The sequence below is a fragment of the Moschus berezovskii genome, chromosome X (assembly GCF_049115385.1).
Source record: "Moschus berezovskii isolate FMDL1 chromosome X, NW_MosBer_1.0, whole genome shotgun sequence".
NCBI classification, from domain to species: Eukaryota; Metazoa; Chordata; class Mammalia; order Artiodactyla; family Moschidae; genus Moschus; species Moschus berezovskii.
In genome coordinates, this window is record NC_142488.1 from 127,670,276 (window position 1) to 127,690,172 (window position 19,897).

The 19,897-nt window shown below is 44.2% G+C and overlaps 1 long non-coding RNA gene across 2 annotated transcripts in view; it reads right to left on the minus strand.

Moving 5' to 3' along the window:
* Window positions 1–415: 415 nt before the first annotated feature.
* Window positions 416–19,897, minus strand: part of LOC129534900 (uncharacterized) — a 29,507-nt gene continuing 10,025 nt past the window's right edge. Inside the window, exons 2-4 of one of the 2 annotated variants that reach the window (XR_008681515.2) lie at window positions 4,882–4,937; window positions 2,297–2,399; window positions 416–2,169 (exon numbers count right to left, since the gene is read on the minus strand). This is a non-coding gene — a long non-coding RNA (uncharacterized LOC129534900). The remainder of the gene's footprint in view (window positions 2,170–2,296; window positions 2,400–4,881; window positions 4,938–19,897) is intronic. The other variant, XR_008681516.2, reaches the window with a different exon arrangement.

Consider the following 19,897-nt stretch of genomic DNA (forward strand, 5'->3'; position numbering starts at 1 on the left):
CGCCCCCTAAGGCCCGAAGGTGGGAGCCGGCGGGCCCCGGGGAGCCCCCGGGGCGGGGGGTGGGTCCGGTTGGGGGGCGGGAAGCCGGGTGCTCGCGGGTCCCGCCTGAGAAGCGGTCACCCGCGGGGGCTTGGCATCTGAAAGTTCGATTTGGGTAGCTGGGAGTGGAGATTTACGATCCCGGAGGACAGAGCGTGAAAGAGGTATCATCATCAGTTCTGACTGAAAGAAAGAAAACATATCTTTAACAAAAAGAAGGACCCTGGCCATTCACCCGCGTTGTTAGGACAACGTGAACTATCCTTGAAATGATTCGTTCCACTGCAAAGGAATTTACATTCAACAGTGAAAACTCTGCCTTTTTTTATTTATTCGAAAAGACTTTTCACTACGGAGAATCGTATGTTCGGTCCTTCTATTTATTTTTCAGCATTCACGGTGCACTCGTATTAGATCAACAGAGAGAGCTGCACAATCCACTCATTAAGCGGCCCAGCCCGGGGTTCCAGGGACCCAGAGCTACAGGTAGACCGGGCGGGGGAGAGGGTGCCGGGGTTGAGGTCTAGGACCACGCCAGCGCCCTCCAGGCTCAGAGGATGCGGTGAGGGGCAGCGGGTCTGCGGAGTGGGGAGCGTGGCACCGAAAATCCTGACCCGAGCCCAAAGTCAAACGCAGTGACCGGAGATCTCCACCTCTTGGTACAGCACCTGGCACACTTCACTGTTTCTCGCAAAGAAACTGGACCCGAAGTTCCCAGTGACACCCCCACAAAGCTGTTAAAAACTAATCCGTTTGGCCCCGCTTCACCGGGCACAATTCAAGCCGATCTCCACAAATTAGGAAGACACAGTCTCATCTCTTAGTAGCCTGGGATGTCTGCTCTCACACATATTCCCAGGGCCCACAAATACACGCCCCAACCCCACCCCCCGGTCGCCACTGGTTGCCAGATCCAGGAAACCTCTCATCAAAGGAACAAAAGTAGAAAGTTTTAGGCGTGGCGTGTCCTGGGGAGTGGGGGTGAGCTGCCCCCCTCTCTAACTGTCCCTGATCGTCTGGGGGCTGCGGCTGGGATAAGCTTCCACCTCCTCCGGAAAGGGGGCAGCCGCCACCAACTCTCAGCTTCACCTCACACACACCACCAGCCCACTCCCAACGTGCTCTTTTCTTCAGTCTCAGTTCAGTTCAGTTCAGTCGCTCAGTCGTGTCTGACTCTCCGCGACCCCATGAATCACAGCACGCCAGGCCTCCCTGTCCATCACCAACTCCCGGAGTACACTCAAACTCATGTCCACAGAGTCGGTGATGCCATCCAGCCATCTCATTCTCCGTCGTCCCCTTCTCCTCCCGCCCCCAACCTTTCCAAGCATCAGAGTCTTTTCCAGTGAGTCAACTCGTCACATGAGGTGGCCAAAGTATTGCAGTTTCAGCTTCAGCATCAGTCCCTCCAATGAACATCCAGGATTGATCTCCTCCAGAATGGACTGGTTGGATCTCCTTGCGGTACAAGGGACTCTCAAGAGTCTTCTCCAACACCACAGTTCAAAAGCATCAATTCTTCGGCGATCAGCTTTCTTCACAGTCCAGCTCTCACATCCATACATGACCACGGGAAAAACCATAGCCTTGACTAGACGGACCTTGGTTGGCAAAGTAATGTCTCTGCTTTTTAATATATTATCAAGGTTGGTCATAACTTTCCTTCCAAGGAGTAAGCGTATTTTAATTTCATGGCTGCAATCAGCATCTGCAGTGATTTTGGAGCCCCAAAAAATAAAGTCTGACACTGTTTCCACTGTTTTTCCATCTATTTCCCATGAAGTGATGGGACCAGATGCCATGATCTTTGTTTTCTGAATGTTGAGCTTCAAGCCAACCTTTTCACTCTCCTCTTTTACTTTCATCAAGAGGCCTTTGAGTTCCTCTTCACTTTCTGCCATAAGGGTAGTGTCATCTGCATATCTGAGGTTATTGGTATTTCTCCCAGCAATCTTGATTCCAGCTTGTGCTTCTTCCAGCCCAGCGTTCCTCATGATGTACTCTGCATATAAATTAAATAAGCAGGGTGACAATATACAGCCTTGACGTACTCCTTTCTTCAGTCTAGGGCTGTTTTTCTCAACAGTAACGGGTGCTGCTAAACTTTTTCTTGATGATCTTTTCTAGCTTCTAATTAAATTGGAGAGAGAATTTGTGTTAGCCATTGTATTCAACTATTTGCCTGTCATCTCCTAAGGTATCTTGATTCACCCTACACACACACAGACACACACACACACACACACTGAGCCCATACCTTGAATTATTGTCAACATGAATTCTAGCTGATGCTGAAGCTGAAACTCCAATACTTTGGCCACCTGATGCGAAGAACTGACTCACTGGAAAAGACCCTGATGCTGGGAAAGATTGAAGGTGGGAAGAGAAGGGGACAACAGAGGATGAGATGGTTGGATGGCATCACCGATGTGATGGACATGAGTTTGAGTAGGCATGGGGAGTTGGTGATGGACAGGGAAACCTAGTGTGCTGCAGTCCATGAGGTCTCAAAGAGTCTGACATGACTAAGCCACTGAACTGAACTGAATTCTAGCAATTGTCCTTTCTAACTGGGTTTCGGGTCTCCCTCACTTACATTCAGAAGCAGTGGCCACGGGCTGCTTAGCTAGGAATTAAAGGTGGCTGACACTGGCCACTTGTAGCAAAGGTGTGAACTGGACTGGCATCTGGGGAAGGCCTTAATTATTCTGTCTCTGCACAAGGCCTCCCGGGGTTTGAATAGGAAGTAGGGTTTTGTTCAGCATTCTTCCTCCTGGATTCTCTTGGATTTATTTCACCCTCTCGGTCTGGTGGTTTCATTTTGCTTCTTTTCCTGCTTCAACCTGAGGTTTATCCTGAGCCATCCCTTGACCTCTCTCTCCCTCTCCTTCTAAACCTCTTTGAAACAGCTTTCCTGTCCTCTCATCCCTGACTCTTCACGGAGAATCTAACTACAGTGAAGTCAGAATCCCAAGCAGAACTCTGCTAAGTCACTTCAGTCGTGTCCGACTCTGTGCGACCCCATAGATGGAAGCCCACCAGGCTCCCCCTTCCCTGGGATTCTCCAGGCAAGAACACTGGAGTGGGTTGCCATTTCCTTCTCCAATGTATGAAAGTGAAAAGTGAAAGTAAAGTCGCTCAGTCGTGTCCGACCCTTAGCGACCCCACGGACTGCAGCCTACCAGGCTCCTCCATCCATGGGATTTTCAAGGCAAGAATACTGGAGTGGTTTGCCATTGCCTTCTCCGCAAGCAGAACTCAGGATGTGCCAATCCCCCAGGTGGTTTGAGAGAATGTGCAGACAATCAAGAGGTACAGACCTCTACCCTCCAACTAGATCTAAGCTTCATCAATGAAGTCTGAGCGACTTCCATATGGGTTGGTGTTTGTTCCTCTGTGGTATCTACACTTCGCTGCAGATAGCAAATGCGTTCCAGTGTCAACCCTGCGCGGTTGCCTTGAAGGTGCCTCTCTTACTCTCAGGCAGGATGGAGGGGAGGAAGAAAGGAAGGGGGGGAGGAAAGGAAAGAGGGGAAAAAAGAAAGGAAGGAAAGAAAGAAGAAAGGAAAGAAGGAAGGGAGAGTGGGAACGGAGAGGCCCCTATGGAAAACAATTCTGGGAGAGCTCTGGGAGGCCTCCAGCTGAAAAGGCTTGAGTATGAGAGGCTCCCAAGGCAGCTTTGGTGGCGGGAGGGCAGGAGGAGGCGTGTGAGAAAAGTGACATGTCCTAAAGCACGCCCCAGGAGACCTGGGGATCTAGGAAGGACTCAAAATGTATTTCTAATTACTTTTCATACTCCCAGGAAAGGGGCCCCTTTTAAGTTCTATTTTAAAAGCTTGTTATTGTGCTGAGTTACAGTCCACATGTTGAAAGCACTGTTTATACATGTGAACTTGTTGTATAGGGTGGAAGGACAGCAAATGCTAGAAATGTACTTTTCTGGCAGGATCTGTAGAAAATCAAAACTTGGTAGCCTCTTCAATAATAGTTTTCTCATGATAAGAGCTGACTAGGAGTAACAAAACATTGATTTGACCAAAAATATGTGTGGATTCTTGATAAGAAATGAGGAAACCCTCATTCATGTCTTGTTTGTGTTTCTGTATCTCTCATGTAGCTGAGGATCCAAATGTGCGAGTGTGAATTATGCAGACATGAGTGCAGGACAGACATTTAGTCAGCAGAGGGCGCACTCGTCACTGTGAAACGCTATTGGCAGATTTGGAGGTGACAATGGTAACTAGGGGCTTCCCAGATGGCGCTAGTGGTAAAGAACCCGCCTGTCAATGCCGGAGACAAAAGAGATGCGGGTTTGATCCCTGGGCTGGGAAGATCCCTGGAGAAGGAAATGGTAACCCACTCCGGTATTCTTGCCTGGAGAGTCCCATGGACAGAGGAGCCTGGTGGGCTTCAGTCTGAGGGGTTGGAAAGAGTCGGACAGGACTGAAGCAACTTAACACTTAACAAATGGTAGGTAAAGGCAAGAACGGTGGATATAATCTCAATTGAATGGGGCTCCAGTGGAGATCTAGAAAATGCAAAAAAAAAAAAAAGTCTATTTCTTAAAAGTAAAAACAAAGAGAGCAAGAGAGGACATGTTGGTATACTTTATAGCCGTGTATAGTCCAAAAAGTAAAAGTATCTCAGGACTGGAAAAACGACCTTGAAAATCTTGATTCCTCAGGTATGAGGTTGAGGTCAGAGTATCCACTGAATAAAGAGCTGATGTTTGCTGTATGTCCGTGATATCCTGAAACACTTTTGCCTTCTCAAAATCAGGAAGCAGCTGTAAATGCTGTAAGGATCACTGAATATGACACTGAATGCCCTTGGTCTTAGTACCTTCCAGTGAGTTCTTAGTCCAGTCACTTCCTGTCTCTGCATTTCAGTTTCTCCATCTGTAATACAAAGGAGTAGAAATGGAACTAGATCACCTCTAAAGTCCCTTCTTGCTCTAACAGGATAGGATCCTAGAAACAAAATGAAATCTGAACCCACTTAGAATTTAATGTTCATATTCTAGGATCCTCAAACCCTGGTTTCAAAAAGATTCTATGATGCTAACTTTTTGCCTTATCCAGCTTGAGAGCTGTTTTGAGAACAACATTTCAGCTTGCATGGTGGAAACAGTAGAAACAAACAATGGAAACAGTGTTCTTGGGCTGATAGATCCAGACAGCAACTGGGTTGTAAGTAGAAATTGTTGAGGAAAAAAAGCCTTGAGACACTGTCCACTACGGAAGGCTGAGGTCCCGGGGCCAGGCCAGATTGCTTAAGTTCGAGTGGACCCTTAACATTCTCCCGTGCTCAGTCTAGTGACCTTGGGGAACCCTCAGATGCAAGAAGGTCACTGTCATGTCTGTTGACAGATTTGTGTTCCTCAGGCCTTTTCAACCCACAGTAAAATTTTGGTTTTCCCCCAGTGAGTAATTTATATACTGGTGTGAACACCTGAAGCAGTTGCTTGAATTGGATTTTCTTGTTTCTGTCTAGAGCAGATAGTAGATTGGTTAACACAAAGAGCAGGGCCACCGCGAGCAGGGCCACCGCGAGCAGGGCCACCGCTAATTTTGTTACTCCACTCAACTGGAATGAAGTTTCTAAAATGACGACAAAGTCATTGTAGCTGTGGATGTACACTTGTTCACTTGCTGAGTAGCTTAGAATGTGTTGTGAATAGGCAAAATCATGACATACTTAGCCTTCCTCTGTCCCCTCCATTTCACTTCCCAGCTTTATGTGGCCAAGCTGTGGACTCATAAGCTCCATAGACTCTGAAGCCCCAGACAGATGAAGCTGGCATTTAGCAGAGTTAGGTGTTTAGGAGTAGGTTCTGACACTCACTCTAGGCCTGCCCAGTCCAGCACTGTGGTCACTAGTCACATGGGCACTTGAAATGTGGCTAGCCCAAACTGAGGTGTGCTGTAAGCAGGGAATGCACACTAGATTTTAAAGACTTGGTTACAAAAAAAAAAAATGCTAAATATCTCGGTAATAATTTTCATGTTTTACATGTGGAAATGATTCTGGGTTAAATACATTACTAAAATAATTTCAGCTGTGCTTTTTTTTTCACTTTTTAAATAGGGCTACCAGAAAATAAAAATTACACACGTGGTTCACAATTGTGCCTCAGATTCCGGCTCTGTTGGGTAGCACTCCCTAGACAGTTGGCCAGGAGCTCCTACACACATAGTCTGTGTCCAGCAGTGGAATAGACCCTATTTCCTTGCTGATGCATCTCCAGGGTCAAGTACAGTGACTGACAGATCCTAGAGGCTTACACTTGGATGAATGTGCCCTCCAATACTCCAAAGTAAGGAAATGTTGACTTTGGAACAGACAGCTAGGAGGAAATGCTTACCCCCAAGCAACTCCACCTGCTATTGCATGACTGTGAGTGAAAAGAGCTTGGAAAATTACAGGCCACCTTAGTTCAAGGTGCAGCTCAGCAAGTCACTCACTCATTGTGTGACCTCAAGCAAGTCACTTGTCTCCTAACCTCCTTTCCTTCCTCGGCATAGGAAGAAGATTGTGCCAAGTAGATACTCTCAGCACCTTCCAATGTTGGGACTCTGAATGGGGAGGGATAGAGAAGCCTTTGCCCACTCATAATCACCGGGCCTATCTCAAGTTCTCTTTGCACTTCCTCTTCCTTGCTTTACTTTTCCTCGTTTCCTCTTCACCTTTTTCCATTACACTCTGTGCTCTTGATTCTGTCTCTCCCCTCTGTCCCCCTAAGCAATGCCAGAACTGTCTTTCTCCTGTTTTTGTGTTGTTCTACTTCTCCAGTTGCTGGGGATGGAAAATGAGGAAGGACCCATCCCGGAAGTAGGTTTCCCATCCCGGAAGTAGGTTTCCCATCCCGGAAGTGGAAACACAGCAGGTTTTGGAGGGAGTGGTCCTCTTGGTCCACCTTCACTTCTAGGACTCTGGCAGCGGTAAGGGACAGTGCTGGCAAATGAGGGGCCCAAGATATAGAGCAATGAGGAGCTAGGGCAAGATTCCAGCCCTCCAGTGTTCTTGCCTGGGAAATCCCATGGATAGAGGAACCTGGCGGGCTACAGTCCATAGGGTCACAAAGAGTCAGACACAACTTAGCAACTGAGCATTAGCATGGTCACAATCTCAGCTCCTCTCGTTGGCACTTGCTCACCTGCTGGCACTCGTACAGTTTTCCCCAAAGAGTTCTATAGTGCCAGCTTGAAGCATTTTCTCATTTAGCTGTTGAACGGGAACAAAAAGCCACTACGTCAAAGAGCCAAATGCCTTCTCAAGGGTCAGGCAGAGTGGGTGAGGGTGAGACAATAAGAAATGGTAAGAGTCGTGGCAAACCAGAGAGAGCTGATTGTAGCTAAAGGCTTTCAAAGTCTTCTTCCTTTTGATTTTTTAAATGCTGTGATGACCAAGCAAAACACAACTCTAGCCTGAATCAGGCTCATAGCCAATGTATTAGGTTGGCAAAAAAATTCATTCGGATGTTTCCATAAGATAATACAGAAAAACACGAATGAACTTTTTGGTTAACCCAATACTTCAAAGTTTGCCATCCTTCCTAGCTTATCTATCATCTAGATTTTGGCTAGATTCTGTCTAGATTTCTTAGGATGGTGTATGACATACCAAGACAAATGACTTTAGAACTCATAGTCTATATTTAAACTCTAATTTCCAATGAGCGTATGCAAACCTTCCCTTCCTTCCACTACTCTCTAGTCCTAGAAATGCATTCATCTCCACCCTGGAGTCTGCCATTGCTTTCAAGAGTGGCTTGAGCATTCAGTTCAGTTCAGTTCAGTCGCTCAGTCATGTCCGACTCTTTGCGACCCCACGAACCACAGCACGCCAGGCCTCCCTGTCCATCACCAACTCCCGGAGTTCACTCAAACTCATGTCCATCGAGTCAGTGATGCCATCCAGCCATCTCATTCTCTGTCATCCCCGTCTCCTCCCACCCCCAATCCCTCCCAGCATCAGACTCTTTTCCAGTGAGTCAACTCGTCGCATGAGGTGGCCAAAGTATTGCAGTTTCAGCTTTAGCATCAGTACTTCCAAAGAACACCCAGGATTGATCTCCTTTAGAATGGACTGGTTGGATCTCCTTGTAGTCCAAGGAACTCTCAAGAGTCTTCTCCAGCACTACAGTTCAAAAGCATCAATTCTTCGGCGATCAGCTTTCTCCACAGTCCAACTCTCACATCCATACATGACCACGGCTTGAGCATTAGTTATGTTAAAATTTAAACTGAAGCAATCAGACTGTGTAAGATTCGAATTCTTTGAAATATGATTATACATTTTCAGCAGATTTCTCCAAAAAGTTAAAATCCTAGTACTGATATGAACAAAAGCTGAAGTTCTTGATATCTTGCCATTTCTTCTAATGAGAGGAGTTACTCTGAAAGTGTCCAGGCTGTCATGGAGTTGGAAGTGTCTCAAGGAACATTTTGCCAAGGCCACATCTGCCTTACTCATGCATCTTTATATCTGCTGATGGATAAGATGTCTTCACACCCAAATGACCTTAAGACACAGAGTCATCACTCTTCTGTCATCCTGCATTGTCACCCCAGCAGACAGCAAGCAGTCTGAAGACAGGGCCTGTGTCTAACCCATCTCGTAGCCCCAGCACCCAAGTCCAACACTCAAAGCTTAGTAAACAGAACTGTCCTTCTGGACAGATATGGAACTGAACTGTCTCATTCTTGAAATATTTGTTTTCCCCATTCATTTATTTATTTAGCACACTCCATGATGAATATGTTTTCTGCTATGAAAATGGAAGGAGAAAATTGTTTAAGCAGATTCTTTCCCTTATAACCTTTATAAAGAAAGGCATATATCCTGAGTATCATTTGTTGAGTCAGCCACTCTCCTTGGTACTAAGGATGCACTGGTGACATGACAAACAGTCCTTGCTCTCACAGGGCTCATGGTTGACAATAGCAAAGGCTGGGCTTTAGTGGAACCCAGACATCACTTCCTAGAGGAAGCCTCCATGGCTCCTTATTCTCTTCCCTTGTCCCTCTTTTGTAATCTGTGTGTCCCTCACCACAGACCTTGTTGCTCCATGTTTTAGTTGCCTGTCCACTTAAAGGTCTCCCAATCTGGAGACCTGCTGCTCACAGGTGGAAACTTGGGTCCCATCATTGCTGCACTCCCAGGGCATGACATGGCTCCTGTCACAGAAGTAGCACACAATCAAAGTGTGCTGAGTTAGTGGATGAAAAATTGGCAGTTCTGTACACAGTTTGACCAATGAGAACTAAGGATATTGGAGCCAGAACAATTTGTAGTTGAGGTTGAATACAAAGTAGTGAGTGGGTTGCTAGAAGATGAAAGAGCATCTTGGCTCTGGGGTGATGGAAGTTCCATGTTGGAATCTGCTCTCATTGCAGTCATCTGAGTATTCCATTTTAGAGTGATATGAAACAGTGTAACATGGTAGTTCAGTGGAAAACCACTGGATTTTGGAGGAGATGTTAATTTGAAGCAGAAGTTTAAGAATATCCTTGGAGTCTATTTCTTTCACCCTTCCTGCTGCATATATAGATTCTAAGTCTATAATACATATCCAGATTGATACCTCTAGCTATCTTTCTATCTTCATTATTTTTTTTTTTTGCTCTTTAGATTTAAAAATGCTTTTGAACCTGAAAAAAGTTAATGTGGGGAAACTAAACCAGTATGAGGTTAGCATGTGGGAGGTGGGAGTGAGTGGCTGCAAAACATATAGTTATATTCTTGGATTTGAATTATCTCTTCTTCTTTTTTTGGTTTAGGCTTTTTTTTTGAATAGTGTGAAGCTTTTTTACTTAAAGGCAATTGTTGGGGAAATGAGCATTACGTTTCCAGTTGTACTGACTTAAAGTATCCAGCCATTTAGATTCCTGTGTGTTCCAATTCCTTCTTCTATAGCTTTTCTGACTTCTTTACCATCTCTTTCTCTGCCCATTGCACCTCTGTATTTTTTATTTGTTTTTTTTACTTTTTGGCCACACCGAGTAGCATGTGGAATCTTAGTTCCCTGATCGGGGATCAAACCTGTGCTCCTTGCATTGGAAGCATGGAGTCTTAACCACTGGACTGCCAGGGAAGTCCTCTGTATTTTCTAGAATAGCATCCTCTTAACCTCAAATACAAAACACCATCAGAGAAATTTTGAAGAGTCTCTTATACTGGGACAGTGTTTGAAGCGTGTCCTTTCCCACCCCCCCCCCCCACAACATTTCCTGGGGAACTGTTTAAACCTGAACGCACCCTTGTCTTGCCACCTTTCTTTTTTTTTTCAGTTTTATTTATGTATTTATTTATTTATTTTTACTTTACAATATTGTATTGGTTTTGTCATACACTGACATGAATCCGCCCCGGGTGTACATGTGTTCCCCATTCTGAACCCCCCTCCCTCCCCATATCATCGCTCTGGGTCATCCCCATGCACCAGCCCCGAGCATCCTGTATCATGCATCGAACCTGGACTGGCAATTCGTTTCACATATGATAATATACATGTTTCAATCCAACCAGTCCGTTCTAAAGGAGATCAAGCCTGGGTGTTCATTGGAAGGACTTATGCTAAGGCTGAAACTCCAATACTTTGGCCACCTCAGGCGACGAGTTGACTCACTGGAAAAGACGCTGATGTTGGGAGAGATTGGGGGTAGGAGGAGACGGGGACGACAGAGAATGAGGTGGCTGGATGGCATCACCGACTTGATGGACATGAGTTTGAGTGAACTCCGGGAGTTGGTGATGGTCAGGGAGGCCTGGCATGCTGTGATTCATGGGGTCGCTAAGAGTCGGACACGACTGAGCGACTGAACTAACTAACTGATGGCATTCTCCCAAATCATCCCACCCTCGCCCTCTCCCACAGATTTCAAAAGACTGTTCTATACATCTGTGTCTCTTTTGCTGTCTCGCATACAGGGTTATCGTTACCATCTTTCTAAATTCCATATATATGTGTTAATATACTGTATTGGTGTTTTTCTTTTTGGCTTACTTCATTCTGTATAATAGACTCCAGTTTCATCCACCTCATTAGAACTGATTCAAATGTATTCTTTTTAATGGCTGAGTAATACTCCATTGTGTATATGTACCACAGCTTTCTTATCCATTTGTCTGCTGATGGACATCTAGGTTGCTTCCGTGTCCTTACTATTATAAACAGTGCTGCTATGAACACTGGGGTACACGTGTCTCTTTCAATTCTGGTTTCCTCAGTGTGTATGCCCAGCAGTGGGATTGCTGGGTCTATGGCAGTTCTATTTCCAGTTTTTTAAGGAATCTCCACACCATTATCCATAGTGGTTGTACTAGTTTGCTTTCCCACCAACAGTGTAAGAGGGTTCCCTTTTCTCCACACCCTCTCCAGCATTTATTGCTTGTAGACTTTTGGATAGCAGCCATTCTGACTGATCTTGCCACCTCTCATATCTCAGCTCTTTTCTTGTTATCTTTCACTTAACAAGCTTCCGAAGATTGATGATTTTACATGGGTGATGTCAAGTGTCCTGTGAAATACTTCCTGTTTTCTTTCCTGCATGTATCCTTTTAATCCTATATCTTTCCATAGCCCTTAACTTTGGGCTTAGGCAGATTGCAGTCAGCACCTGCACCTCCTAAAATGCCCCAGTGCCTGTCTTTTGCTGCTCTGGTGCTGGGTAATCATGACACCCATGGTCCCCACCTGTCTCCCTGCATGTCTCTCACACACAAGCTTCCTTTCAGTCAGAGCTTGTGTGACTGGCTTCCAGTTGGAGCACTCTATGAAAAAGGAGCCCTTTGAATTGAGGGTTGGAGCCTTAGTGGGGAAGCTCCTTCTTCAGTGAGCACAATGCATCTCATTAAACATTCTTTTCTGCCCCATTTTCTGAAGAGAGGAGACTTGGGGTCTGTCATGTTGGAGGGCTGTTGAGAATGGTATAGCTTCCGTCTGGACCTGCCCCATGATTCTCCTAGACATTTCAACCCAGCCATGTGTTTGTTCCCAGCTGACTGCATTCCTATCACCTGAGGAAAAAGTTTTAAGTAGTTCAAGTCTGAAAGTGCTTCTAGACAGTCATCTGTCTCCTTCTCTTTTCCTTTCCCTATAACCGTCTTAGTTAGGGGAAATAGATAGACAGCGTAATAACCTTTACTGTCTGACCTAAACCAGGGAAAGGCTAAAAGGGGATCAGTTATTTCTAGGAGATGAGAAGACCTGTGTGTGTGTGTGTGTGTGTGTGTGTGTGTGTGTGTGTGTGTGTGCATGCGCGCGCGTGCATGCAGTGGGTTAGGGGGCAGGGAGGGGGCAAAACAAATCAATCAAAGATTTTTATGGCTCCATACTTTCATTTAAATATTTGAAAGGAAAACATCTGAGGGGTGAGTCTTCCAGTTGCCAATTGGAGATCTAGCCAAGCGGAAAACACCTACTCTGTGTCCAGCTCTGTTCCTGATATAGAGGGACGCTTGGAGCACAAGGTCCTTGCCCTCAGGTTACTGCCCATGTTTCTTCAGCTCTTTGAGGCCTTGGAAGAGCAGTCTGCTTGAAACCTCTGTGTCTTTCCTTAACCTTTGTCTCAGGTTGCGTTCTCTGGGAAGCAGAGTCTGAGACAGAGGTAGAATGTGGGGATTAACATCTGTGGGAGGGAGGGAGAGGAAGCAGGCTTGAAGCAGGAAGAGGAAGCACTTCTCTCTCTGGAGAAGGACCATAATGCAGGTTCAGTGATTGCTCAGCCAACCTCACAGAGCTCTCCGGATGGAGGTCGTCCTTCAGAGCTGCCCTGAGTAAAACTGAGATGACTGGGAAACGTTATGCTCCCACACAGATCAGTTATTAGATGAATGCTTCCATGAAAAGAAGTGTGACCTCTGGGTAAGGGGTCTCTCTGAAGCTGAAGCCATCTCTGAAGGGGCTGCTGGGTACTCTGCAGATAGTCCTCCCAGCAGCTGAGCAACAGATCTTTCACTGAAGGGAGATCTGGGTGGTGCATCACAGTGGCTACTACAACCCACCACAGGCTGGCTTTTCAGAAGTCAACTAAATTGCTCTTGCCAAGGTTAGCAACAAACCCCTCATTAGAAAGTGCAACGGCCTTGTCTTGATCCTCTTCTTACATGAATTTCCCGAGCACTTGGCATTGCTAATCAACTTGTCTGGCTTTGAAACCTCCCTTCAGTTCTGCTGTAGTTCACTTTTACTTTTCCGAAACTCCTTCCAAGTCATTGCTCTATGTTCCTCAGTGAACCATTCAGTCATGGATGTGTCCCCACCTCCTTGTTCCATCCTAGCTCTCCTCTTTCTTTTCTGTGTTCTTTTTCTCTCTGGATGATCTTTCTCATCCACTTCCAAATGCCAGTGATTAGATGACTCCCACAGGGACAACTCTTTTCTGAGCTCCATGTGTATTTCCAATTGACCACTACATATCCACAATGTAAGTGCCCTGCTGAGACAAATTCAACCTGTGTATTTTAGCCAGCTTGGGCTGCCATGACAGAATACCACAGGCTGGGTGGCTTAAGCAACGTAAAATTCTCTCCTCACAGCTCTGGAGACTGGAAGTATAAGATCAAGGTGCCAGTAGGGTTGGTGTCTGATGAGAACTCTCTCTCCTCGAGTTGAAAATTCCCACCTTCTTGCTTCCCAACATGACCGCTTTTCTGTGCACACATGAGGAGAGAGAAAGAGAGCTCTAGTATCTCTTCCTCTTGTAATAAGGATGCCAGTCGTATTCGAGTAGGGTCCCAACCATATGACCTCATTTAACTTTAGTTACCTCCCTAAAGGCCTTATCTCCTAATATGGTCACATTGGGGTTTAGGGCTTCAACATATCAATTTTATTTTGGGGGGCACACAATTCATTTCCCTAAACTGTCCTAAAATAAACTCTTTATCCTATTTCTTCTATCACTGTCCCTCAAACTTACCCTTACCTGTCTCTTTCCTTCTCAGTAAATCATACCACTCAGTGGCTTAAGCCAAAAACTTAAGAATCATCGTTGCCTTATTCTTTTCCCTCACCTTCTACATCTAAGCTGCAGCATTTATGTATTTCTATATAACAAATTATCCCTAAATTTAGCATCTTACTACAATAGGTACCTTGTGCTCAGTCACATCCGACTCTTTGAGATCCCATGGACTGCAGCCTGCCAGGCTCCTCTGTCCGTGGGATTTTTCAGGCAAGAATACTGGAGTGGGTTGCCATTTCCTACTCCAGGAGATCTTCTCAACCCAGGCATCAAACCTGAGTCTCTTGTGTCTCCTGCACTGGCAGATGGGTTCTTTACCACTCATGCCACCTGGGGAGCCCGCCAACACTTGTTATCTCACTCAGTTTCTACGGGTGATAAACTATGAACAGCTTAAGTGGATGGTTCTAGCTCAGAGTCTCTCATGAGGTTGCAGTCAAATGTTGGCTGAGGATGTAGTCATCTGAAGGTTTGATTAGAGCTTCAGGATCGATATTAAAAATTTCTTACTTAGTGGCCATTGGCAGGAGGCCTCACTTCTTCCCTGGCTATTGGCAAAAAAAGTACTAATTCCTGTGTAGATGGGTCTCTCCACTGAGTTGCTTGAGTGACCTCATAATATGGCAGCTATCTTCCCTGGAGTGAGTAACCCAAGAGAGAGTGAGGAGGAGACCGCGTGTCTTTCATAACCTAGTCTCAGAAGCTTTACACCCTCACTTCTACCATCTTCTATTCAGTAGAGACAAGTTACCTAATATTTACTAAAAGAGGACAATTAAAGTCCTCTTGAAAGGAGGTGTATCAGATAATTTATGGACATATCTTAAAATCTCCTAAACATCTCATATCTACCCAACTTTTGTGCATTCTTTGACCATTACACTGGCCTACTAAATTGTCTCCTTGCTTTCAATTTGTCTAAAACCCAGATATAATCTTGTAAACCCCAGTGGCTCCCTGGAACCTGCAGAAGAAAGCTCACATTCTTTAGCATAACATTCAAGGCTAGAAACTGTTTTTTTTTAATTTTGCTAGAAACTTTTTAAAATTTAACTTCATTCTTTATTCTTCGTACCTCACTCTAAATGATCCATATACATTCATACTTCCTTGCTTTGATCATTTTTTGCACTTTCTCTGCCTGGAATTTCTGTGGTCATTCCAAATTGTTCATCTTCCCTGTATCTACACACTATGCCATGTAGCTTTGCAGGTCCACTAGAGACAGAATATACTTCTCCGCCCTTCAACTTTGGACTCAGTTATGTGACTTACTTTGACCAATAGAGCTGTGATGTAAGCAAGGGCTTGAATGTGCTTGAGTAGTTGGACTTGCTCTCTTGCCCTTCTGCCATGGCCATGAGAAGACCTTTCTTTGGGCTACTACTGCCCTTTCCACCCTTATGGCAGAAAGTGAAGAGGAACTAAAGAGCCTCTTGATGAAAGTGAAAGAGGAGAGTGAAAAAGCTGGCTTAAAACTCAACTTTCAAAAAACTAAGATCATGGCATTCGGTCCCATCACTTCATGGCAAATAGATGGGGAAACAATGGAAACAGTGACAGACTTTATTTTCTTGGGCTCCAAAATCACTGCAGATGGTGAATGCAGCCACGAAATTAAAAGACACTTGCTGCTTGGAAGAAAAGCTATGACCAACCTAGACAGCATATTAAAAAGCAGAGACATTACTTTGTCTACAAATGTCCATCTAGTCAAATCTATGGTTTTTCCAGTAGCCATGTGTGGATGTGAGAGCTGGGCCATAAAGAAAGCTGAGCACCAAAGAATAGATGCTTTTGAACTGTGGTGTTGGAAAGACTCTTGAGAGCCCCTTGGGATGTAAAATCAAACCAGTCAATCCTAAAAGAAATCAACACTGAATATTGATTAGAAGGTCTGATGTCACTGAGGCTGAAGCTCCAATACTTTGGCCACCTGATGCGAACAGCGAACTCATTAGAAAAGACCCTGATGCTGGGAAAGATTGAAGGCAGGAGGAGAAGGGGATGACAGAGGATGAGATGGTTGTATGGCATCACTGCCAGGCTACTCTGTCCATGGGATTCTTCAGGCAAGAATACTGGAGTAAGTAGCCATTTTCCTTCTCCAAGTGATCTTCCCAACCCAGGAATCAAACCCAGGTCTCTTGCATTCCAGGTAGATTCTTTACCAACTGAGCAATGAGGGAAGCCCATTGTTATTTGTAGATGTTGCCAAAAGGCTGCATTACTAAAGATTTGGGTCTGTAGGCTCCCAGATGTGAAGATCTTCCCACAGAATCGTCAGGCCCTAAGAACTCAGGATGCAACAGGAGACTGAATAAAAGCATCAGCCTCTTAGGGTCCTTTGCAAAGTGACTGCTGGTAGTTATTGTTTAAACTTCTCTACCAACTCCATATTGCCAAATTCAGACTTAAATTGAAGAAAGTAGGGAAAACCACTAGATCATTCAGGTATGACATAAATCAAATCCCTTAAGATTATACAGTGGAAGTGAAAAATAGATTTTAAGGGACTAGATCTGATAGATAGAGTGCCTGATGAACTCTGGACGGAGGTTCGTGACATTGTACAGGAGACAGGAATCAAGACTATCCCCATGGAAAAGAAATGCAAAAAAACAGAATGGCTGTCTGAGGAGGACTTACAAATAACTGTGAAAAGAAGAGAAGTGAAAAGCAAAGGAGAAAAGGAAAGGTATAAGCATCTGAATGCAGAGTTCCAAAGAATAGCAAGGAGAGATAAGAAAGCCTTCCTCAGTGATCACTACAAAGAAATAGAGGAAAACAACAGAATGGGAAAGACTAGAGATCCCTTCAAGAAAATTAGATATTCCAAGGGAACATTTCATGCAAAGATGGGCTCGATAAAGGACAGAAATGGTATGGACCTAACAGAAGCAGAAGATATTAAAAAGAGTTGGCAAGAATACACAGGAGAACTGTACAAAAAAGATCTTCAGGACCCAGATAATCACGATGGTGTGATCACTCACCTAGAGTCAGACATTTTGGAATGTGAAGCCAAGTGGGCCTTAGGAAGCATCACTACAAACAAAGCTAGTGAAGGTGATGGAATTCCAGCTGAGCTATTTCAAATCCTGAAAGATGATGCTGTGAAAGTGCTGCACTCAATATGCCAGCAAATTTGGGAAACTCAGCAGTGGCCACAGGACTGGAAAAGGTCAGTTTTCATTCCAATCCCAAAAAAGGCAATGCCAAAGAATGTTCAAACTACCGCACAATTGCACTCATCTCCCACGCTAGTAAAGTCATGCTCAAAATTCTCCAAGCCATGCTTCAACAATACGTGAACCGTGAACTTCCAGATGTTCAAGCAGGTTTTAGAAAAGACAGAGGAACCAGAGATCAAATTGCCAACATCCGCTGGATCATGGAGAAAGCAAGAGAGTTCCAGAAAAACATCTATTTCTGCTTCATTGACTATGCCAAAGCCTTTGTATGTGTGGATCACAATAAACTGTGGAAAATTCTAAAAGAGATGGGACTACCAGACCACCTGACCTGCCTCTTGAGAAACCTGTATGCAGGTCAGGAAGCAACAGTTAGAACAGCACATGGAACAATGGACTGGTTCCAAATAGGAAAAGGAGTACATCAAGGCTGTATATTGTCACCCTGCTTATTTAACTTATATGCAGAGTACTTCATGAGGAACGCTGGGCTGGAAGAAGCACCAGCTGGAATCAAGATTGCCAGGAGAAATATCAATAACCTCAGATATGCAGATGACACCACCCTTATGGCAGAAAGTGAAGAGGAACTAAAAAGCCTCTTGATGAAAGTGAAAGAGGAGAGTGAAAAAGTTGGCTTGAAGCTCAACATTCAGAAAACTAAGATCATGGCATCTGGTCCCATCACTTCATGGGAAATAGATAGGGAAACAGTGGAAACAGTGACTGACTATTTTTGGGGGCTCCAAAATCACTGCAGATGGTGATTGTAGCCATGAAATTAAAAGATGCTTACTCCTTGGAAAGAAAGTTATGACCAACCTAGATAGCATATTAAAAAGCAGAGACATTACTTTGCCAACCAAAGTCCATCTAGTCAAGGCTATGGTTTTTCCTGTGGTCATGTATGGATGTGAGAGTTGGACTGTGAAGAAAGCTGATCGCCAAAGAATTGATGCTTTTGAACTGTGGTGTTGGAGAAGACTCTTGAGAGCCCCTTGGACTGCAAGGAGATCCAACCAGTCCATTCTAAAGGAGATCAATCCTGGGTGTTCATTGGAAGGACTGATGCTAAAGCTGAAACTCCAATACTTTGGCCACCTCATGGGAAGAGTTGACTCATTGGAAAAGACCCTGATGCTGGGAGGGATTGGGGGCAGGAGGAGAAGGGGACGAGAGAGGATGAGATGGCTGGATGGCATCACCGACTTGTTGGACATGAGTTTGAGTGAACTCCGGGAGTTGGTGATGGACAGGGAGGCCTGGTGTGCTGCAATTCATGGGGTCACAAAGAGTCGGATACAACTGAGTGACTGAACTGAACTGACCAACTATTTAGAAGAAAGGACACTCTCAGATGCCACTAATTAAGCATAGGTGAAAAATACAAGGATCAAGTCTGTAAATGAGGCTGTATATGGTACATGTTACTTCTTAAGTTGTGGCAAAGAGCCCTTCCCCGGGGTGATTGCAGTGATCTCAGCTATCAGCTAGCTGACTGAAACCATAGAGGTGGGAATGCAGCAGCTCAGTCAGGAGTCATGTTGTTGAGTCATGAGGATGTTTTAAGGAAAGGAAGTGTTACAATAAATGGTATTGGGAAAACTGAACTGCTCCATGCAAAAGAATCCTTTTGAACTACTTTCTTACACTACTTTCTTACAAAAGTAAACACAAATCAGATTAAAAACATAAAATGTAAGACCTGAAACCATTAAACTCCTAGAAGAAAACAGGCAGGATGCTCTTTGACATCAATCTTAGTTACATTGTTTGCATCTGTCTTCTCAGGCAAAGGATACAAGGGTAAAAATAAACAAATAGGACTTAATCAAACTAAAAAGCTTTTGAACAGCAGAGGAAACCATTGACTAAATTAAAAGGGAGTCTATTGAATAGGAGAAGATATTTGTGAGCGACATATCCAATGACAGGTTAATATCCAAAATATACAAAGAATCCATAAAACTGAACATCAAACAACCCAATTAAAAAATGGGCAATCTGAATAGACAGTTTTCCAAAGAAGACATATGGGTGGCCAACAAACACATCAAAAGATGCTCGATGTCACTAATTATTAAGGAAATGCAAGTTAAAAATCACAATGAGATATAATCCCACACCTGTCAGAATTGCTATTATCAAAAAGACAACATATAAAAAGTGTTGGCCAGGATGTGGAGAAGAGGGAACCATTGTGCACTGTTGGTGCGATTTTAAATTTGTGCAGTTGTTATGAAAAACACTATGGAGTTTCCTTTAAAAATTAAAAATAGAATTGTTATGTGACCCAGAAATTTCACTTGGATATTTACCCAAAGGAAACAAAAACACTAATTTGAAAAGATATATGCAGCCCTGTGTTCACTGAATCACTCTTTGTAAGAGCCAAGATATGGAAGCAAACAAAGTGTTGGAGAGAAGATGTGAGATATATATATATATATATATATATATATGTGATGAGATATATATATATATATGCAGTAGAATATTGCTCAGCCATAAAAAATGAAATCTTGCCATTTGCAACAAATGGATGCATCTAAAGGGTATTGTGCTAATGAATGTCAGAGATAGAAAGACAAATACTATATGATTTCACTTATATGTGGAATCTATAAAAACAAAACAAACAAAAAAATGAAAACAAACTTATTGCTACAGAGAATAAATGAGTAGCTGCCTGTG